This window comes from Grampus griseus (genome assembly GCF_964374135.1).
Source record: "Grampus griseus genome assembly, chromosome: 5".
NCBI lineage: Eukaryota > Metazoa > Chordata > Mammalia > Artiodactyla > Delphinidae > Grampus > Grampus griseus.
This window is the reverse complement of record NC_138998.1, coordinates 88,242,609-88,250,849: the sequence shown is the minus strand read 5'-3', so window position 1 is coordinate 88,250,849 and position 8,241 is coordinate 88,242,609.

Sequence of the window (8,241 nt, the reverse complement as noted above, 5' to 3'; positions counted from 1 at the left end):
GGGAAAGGTGATTGGAAAAAGGTGCGATAATCATTCTGTGCAGGTGTAATTTGGCTTCTGGGCTCTGCACATTCTGAGGGTGGAGTTTTCAGCCCTCTGATGTTAAAAGGTCACACTCTCGCATGCCTATCTGGGGGGTCGGAAGTCCCAGGTAGTCCTAACCTGCAGCTCAAAATAGATGCAACGGACTCCAAGTTCCTGGAAAACAGCTTGGGCAGACATCTTATTGTTTAGGCTACATGCAGCTTGGAGGACTTACAAGTCTTAAAACAACCTTGATTAGTGAAGGCAGGGGAAGTGGATTTGACTAATAATTACCCACAGTTTCAACATCTCCTCCACTCTTTGTTTTCATCCACCATCAATTTCAACCTTGATATTATTACCTCTACTTTTTCCCAATTGATGACCACAACATTGTTTTATTTTGCATTTTCTAGATTATTAGTGGTAAACATCTTTTCATATGTTTGGTGAATAACTGTGTTGCCAAACTATGTACATTTTTCCATTTGGTTGCTTATCTTTTTCTTACTGATTTTTAGGAATTTTTCACTTGACATTTAACTTTCTCTTTATATCACGATATTTTAAACCTATGATAAAAAATTAAATTCTGGAATTTTATCAATTTAAGTTTAATGTTAGTTGATAATACTTTAGAATTTGGTTTCTATAATAATTAAAATTATAAAGGTAATTTTTCCATAAAACTTTACTGCCTTGGAGCAATTAAGACAAACTAGATTGAATTGGAAGGAAAGCCCAATTTATAGAGGAATACAAACCAGTGGTTATTAAATTGTATTAACAAAGAAGTGTTTGGTATAGTCCTTCACTATTCAAAAAAATATTTGAAATTAACGTGCAAATTGTTTAACTTCTAATAGCTATTGCTATATCATTTTGGAAATATTTTGTATTTTATATGTTGCAGAATTTTTCAAAACCACCATCAGGGGGTATTTTTTGGAAATTTATACCTGAAAATTTATAAAATTATTCAGTTTAGTTAAATGTAACAGACATTTATTGAATATATACTAAGTGCAAGGGACCATGGCAAGATTTGTAACATGGGTGGACCTCAAGGGCATTACGTGTAAGTGAAATAAATCAGACAGAGGAAGACAAATACTACATGATCTCACTTATATGTGGAATCTGAAAAAGCCTAATTCAGAGGAACAGAGAGTAGAATGGTGGTTGCCAGGAGCTGGGGGTTGGAAGTAAGAGGGAGATATTGGTCAAAGGGTAAAAACGTCCAATTATAAGATGAATAAGTTCTGGGGATAATATACAGAATGATGACTTTAGTTAACAATACTGTATTATATACTTGAAAGTTTTTAAGAGTGTAGATCATCATATACACATACACACACATGGTAATTATATGAGGTGATGGAGGCGTTAATTAACTTATTATGGTAATCATTTTGTAATATACATGTATATCAAATCATCACATTGTACATCTTTAACACAATGTTATATGTCAATTATATCTCAGTAAAGCTGGGGGAAAAGGGACCATGGCAAGGGCACAGAATATAAAAAGTGAGTAACAAATCGATTGGAAGGATTGCTGTAATAATTATAAGACCTAAATTTTATTGTGTACTTACAATATACATCTAAATACAATGCTAGGTTAGTTTCAGTAAGAAGAAATAAGTAGTTGTAAACCAGAAATTGTCGATAAAGATAGGTACATATCCTTGAGGTAGTTGATCACAAAATCCTCAATATGAAATTTGAGTCAAATAATTAAAATATCTTGATAATTTCCTCTCTAAATCCCCAGCAAATTCCATTTTACTATACACTTAGTAAATAATTTGGGATCATATAACAAACTTGCACTGCACGGTTTGTGGGATCTTAGCTTCCCAACCAAGGATTGAACCCAGGCCCTCAGCAGTGAGAGCATAGAGTCCTAATCACTGGAGTGCCAGGGAATTCCCTGGATCATATAAGTTTGAAAGTGAACAGCAGTTTAGCAAGGATTAAATATTTCATAAATTCTAGATAAGTAGAGTCCAAATTAACATTAACCGTACCTAGGCTACTCATTTGGCCCTTAACCAAGTTAAAACCCTGACTTTGAACCTCTGCTCTGTGGAGGCCAGGGAATTGTAGTTGATCTCAGCTAGTGCCTGGAATGGTTTGAAACAGACTTAGCATTCATAAGACCATGAAATTTTCTAGCTCCATTGCCCATCACAACTTCTCAACATTCCTCTCCAACTGTTATTATTTGCGGGGGGAGTACAGTGTTATGACTTAGAGTATAAGATTTAGGATAAAAAGCATATATTTAAGTCCTGATTTGGGGACTTAATGACCTAAGATCTCTTAAGATGATCTGAGCTTTAATTTCTTCATCTATAAATTAGGCAACTTAATAAAGACTCCCTCAAATAGCTTCTATGAGGATCAAAGAGATAACTAACGAGTGTGAAAGTTCTTTGTAAATTGGAAAGTTCTGCACAGATGCTATTATTTGTTGTTGCTGAATTAAATTGAATTCAGCTGATTCCCTTTGAAGATAGTATTAATTTTGCCTTGGTGGAGAAGAACAGCATTGAGATCTGTCTCCACGTCTTTTACGGCCCGTTGATAGTCATGGGAAGTCTTGTTAAAGGTGTGATATATCTATATCTACAAGGACATATGCATCAATATATCTCTGTATCCATATGGAACCTAGTATCTCTATGACTTATTCTGACACAGTCACTCAAGAGAGATTTGTGTCCAGGGGAAAACTTCAAGATAATAAACACACCTTGCTACTGTGAGGCCTTTATCCATAACAATGGGGAACCCAATTCTAATGAGTTACATTCTATTACATAAAGAATTCCTTTTGCCTAGGTTACAGGGAGGCTTAGTACCTAGAAGTGTCTGTAAACTGAAATGCCCAGAAAGCCAAAGCAAATTATTTTAATTAGTGACCCTGACTGGTCATATCAATACAAAGTGGTGGAAACTGGGAAGAACTTTTTGTCTAGAGGCCACAGCTGCTACTCAACAGCTACCCACTATTTCCCCAATCTTCCAACTTTAAGAGAAGATAAAAATCTAGATTTTTATGGAATTTGTTTTCCAATTTTCAAAATATACTGTGGGCAGCAAAAAATGGTTGCATCTGGCCCATGAACTTCTTACTTGGGATTCATGGCCTACAACCAACACAGGCAGAGCTACTTCCTTGTCTATTCCCTCTGAGGTTCCGATTACATCTCAGTCCTTTGTGTTTTAGAAGCAAGACCTGTCTAGGGAGGAGTGAGCAAGCAGACTGACATCAGCGGGTCAGTGGTGGCAACCTTGGTTGCACATTGTGATCATCTGAAGAGCTTTCAAAAATGCTGATGCCTAGGTCCCAATCCCAGAGATTCCAATTCACCTGACCTGGTTTACATCCCAAGCATGGGAATTTTGTAAAATTTCCCAAGCGATTCTAATGTGCAGCCCAGTTGTTGTCACCAAAGTGATAAAGGGAAGTGGAGAGTTTGCCCAACACCTAGAGTAGTGGTTGTTAGTACATTCAGACAGAAGTGGGAAAGTGCTGAAGCCTTACGGGGATCCACATCAGAAAAGGAAATAGTTTTGAGCACTGACATTAAAATCCTAAACAGGAAAGGATTTATACAGTATTTTTAGACCATGTTTAATGTTTCAGACCACGATTAAAATTTGCATAGACTCTGCAAAGTTTGTGTTTCTACAATATTTCATGAAAGATGTTTTGTCTTACTTTGTCATGCACTTAGTTCTCTAAAGGAGAGGTAGTTGAACAGTGCCACAGGTGGTGTGAAATGAGGTCGAGTACTTTTGGAACTTCAGTGACATATGCTATTCTCGTCTATCCAGCTTTCCCTCCCCTCTGGAAACAGAGCTCTTCTCTGTTGTGGAAAACCATTCTTAAGATTCAGGAGAGGGTGATGTTTGCTCCCACTCCCAGCACCTCAATATACACCAATTCAAAGAGGGTGAGCACGTGAGCAAGGTTAGCCAAGCCCCCCATCCTCCTGGCCAGTGATTGATGCAGGCAATGACCTGAGAGAGTCAGTCTTCCCTAAGATTTGATATCTGGGTGCTTTTTGGGAGGAAGGGGGGAAAAGACAGATATTGATAGAGTTGGAGCTATAGAGATAAAGAAAGAAATAGAGAGGGATAGAGAGATGGCGGGGCGGGGAGGCTCTCTTTCTTTGGAATGGAGCATTGTAAAAATAATTTAGGTTAGGTTCATTTGCAGTCATCTGTCTCAGCCTCAGGGAGGACATTGAAAAGAATGAGGCCAAGTACAGAGACAATCAGACATGAGAGATCCAAGAGCTGATACATTCTTTGAGCCCCGTATCCAGCTGTCTGAATGTTTGTTATGTGAGTAGATTCCCTTTTCTACCTAAGCTATTTTAAGCTAGTTTTCTGCGGTTGACTACTGCATTGGAATTAATCTGCATCCTCAATTCCTAAACTGGTGTGAGTAGGGTCATCAATTTACTCTAAACCATGATACACACACCTGCTAAAATGGGACTTAGTTCAGAAGACAGGAAAAATGAGCTTTCTTTTCTACACCAGATTAAAATTTTATCAGAAGGGAATAATCCAAGTGGAAAAATATACCCATTACACCAGCCAGTAAATCTGCAGAGACCTAAGCTCTGATCAGGTCCAGTTTTATTCCATATACAGGACCTGAGAGAGGAGCTCAGGGAGCATTAACAGAGGAAGACATACACATCCCCTATCTTTCAGTTCATTCTCCCTAAACTGACTTATAAATTCAAAGTAATTCTAGTGATTTTTGTGGAAGTTGACAAGCTGATTTTATACTTTATATGAGAATGCCAAGGGTCAAGAATAGCTGAGACAATTGCAAAGTAGAAAGCAGATATCAGATATCAAGACTTATAACATCGTAGTAATTAAGAGTATAAATCACTGCAGAGATAGAGATAGAACAGAGCATCTATTATTTTTCTAAACTTTTTGAACAAATTTTAAACTTACAGAAAAGTTGCAAGAATAGTACAAAACAATTATCTTATATCCAGTACCCCACAACCCCTAATATTACCATCTCATGACTGACTTTTAAAATAAGCTATTTTTTATTGGAGTATAATTGCTTTACAATGTTGTGTTAGTTTCTGCTCTACAACAAAGTGAATCAGGTATATGTATACATATATCCCCTCCCTCTTTGACCTTCCTTTCCCCCCCTGCCCAGCCATTCCACCCATCTAGGTCATCAAGATGAGCTCCCTGTGCTATACAGCAGGTTCCCACTAGCTATTTATTTTACACATGGTAGTGTATATTTGAAACGTGAAACTGTTTGTTTTGTTTAAATTTGTGGTGCTTTTTTTCCTATTATCTGTGACTTTGAATACTGATTAACAAACACAAAGAAAAGTTTTCAGTTGTATTTTCTACTTTGCACATTTTCTTTCCTGATGACTTCCCAATCTTTGGAGTCTTAGTGGTTTTCCTGTAAATTTGTCTGAACTTTTATATTTTAAATGTGATGTCACACTGGTACAAATAAATTCAACATATTATTTATCTTTTAATTTTTTGATCCAATAGTTTAGTTAAAAATCTAATACTTAAACATCTTTTTAAAAATCTATTCACATTTTGAGAGCTATATTGCTCTCAATGGTGACATATCATTTTACTCTTTGAGAAATATTTTGAATTCTGAAAAGAGCCAGGAACCATTCATAGCTGGTTCAGGTAACCAGAGTACAGATACACAAATATCATTTTGGTAAAAAAATGAACAAACTGGAAAACAAAACCATCAGCCAGCTGTGATGATAATATGATGATAACATTATGATTTTCTTGTGTGATTAAGAAACTGCTTGAAAGCAAATTTCAAAAGCATTTTTTAAATGGCAGCATCAGATGGATTATATGAGATCTTATGGAAGATAATTTGAAGGATAATGGAAAAAATTATTTCGCCATTCTGACTTTTGTGACATAATGAAGGGACACATGGGGTGGAAGAAAGGCTCTGCAGAGAGACTCAGAGGAGCTCTGTTAGCTCCAGTCACTATTAAGATGTATAATCATTGGCAAGTTTCACAATTCCTCTATTCATTCAACAAATACTTATTGAGCAGAAGCAAGAGAACTACAGTTCTGCCGCCTGTGGAACAAAAACCACATTCACAGAAAAATAGACAAGATGAAAAGGCAGAGGGCTATGTACCAGATGAAGGAACAACATAAAACCCCAGAAAAACAACTAAATGAAATGGAGATAGGCAATCTTCCAGAAAAAGAATTCATAATAATGATAGTGAAGATGATCCAGGACCTTGGAAAAAGAATGGAGGAAAAGATCGAGAAGATGCAAGAAATGTTTAACAAAGATCTAGAAGAATTAAAGAACAAACAAACAGAGATGAACAATACAATAACTGAAATGAAAAATACACTAGAAGGAATCAATAGCAGAATAACTGAAGCAGAAGAACGGATAAGTGACCTGGAAGACAGAATGGTGGAATCCACTGCCACAGAACAAAATAAAGAAAAGAGAATGAAAAGAAATGAAGACAGCTTAAGAGACCTCTGGGACAACATTAAATGCAAAAACATTCGCATTATACGGGGCCAGGAAGGAGAAGAGAGACAGAAAGGACCTGAGAAAATATTTGAAGAAATTGTAGCCAAAAATTTCCCTAACATGGGAAAGGAAATACCCATCCAAGTCCAAGAAGCACAGAGAGTCCCATACAGGATAAACCCAAGGAGAAACAAACCAAGACACAAAGTAATCAAACTGGCAAAAATTAAACACAAAGAAAAATTATTGAAAGCAGCAAGGGAAAAATAACATAAAAGGGAACTCCCATAACGTTAACAGCTGATTTCTCAGCAGAAACTCTACAAGCTAGAAGGGAGTGGCATGATATACTTAAAGTGATGAAAGGGAAGAAATTACAACAAAGATTACTCTACCCAGCAAGAATCTCATTCAGATTCGATGGAGAAATCAAAAGCTTTACAGATAAGCAAAAGCTAAGAGAATTCAGCACCACCAAACCAGCTCTACACAAACGCTAAAGGAAATTCTCTAAGTGGGAAACACAAGAGAAGAAAAGGACCTACAAAAACAAACCCAAATCAATTAAGAAAATGGTAATAGGAACAAACATATCAATAATTACCTTAAACGTGAATGGATCAAATGTGCCAACCAAAAGACACAGGCTTGCTGAATGGATACAAAAACAAGATCCATATATATGCTGTCTACAAGAGACCCACTTCAGACCTAGGGACACATACAGACTGAAAGTGAGGGGATGGAAAAGAATAATTCATGCAAATGGAATTCAGAAGAAAGCTGGAGTAGCAATACTCATATCAGATAAAATAGAATTTAAAATAAAGAATGTTACAAGAGACAAGGAAGGACACTACATAATAATCAAGGGATCAATCCAAGAAGAAGATATAACACTTATAAATATATATGCATCCAACATAGGAGCACCTCAATACCTAAGGCAACTGCTAACAGCTATAAAAGAGGAAATCAACAGTAACACAATAATAGTGGGGGCCTTTAACACCTCACTTACACCAATGGACAGATCATCCAAACAGAAAATTAATAAGGAAACACAAGCTTTAAATGGCACAATAGACCAGATAGATATAACTGATATTTAGAGGACATTCAATCCCAAAACTGCAGATCACACTTTCTTCTCAAGTGCTCACAGAACACTCTCCAGGACAGATCACATCTTGGGTCCCAAACCAAGCCTCAGTAAATTTAAGAAAATTGAAATCATATCAAGCATCTTTTCTGACCACAACATTATGAGATTAGAAATGAATTACAGGGAAAAAAAATGTAAAAAACACAACACATGGCAGCTAAACAATACATTACTAAATAACCAAGAGATCACTGAAGAAATCAAAGAGGAAATCAAAAAATACCTAGAGACAAATGACAAAGAAAACACAACAATCCAAAACCTATGGGATATAGCAAAAGCAGTCCTAAGAGGGAAATTTATAGCTATACAAGCATACCTCAAGAAACAAGAAAGATCTCAAATAAACAATCTAACGTTACGCCTAAAGGAACTAGAGAGAGAAGAGCAAACAAACTCCAAAGTTAGCAGAAGGAAAGAAATCATAAAGATCAGAACAGAAATAAATGAAATAGAAACAAACAATAGCAAAGATTAA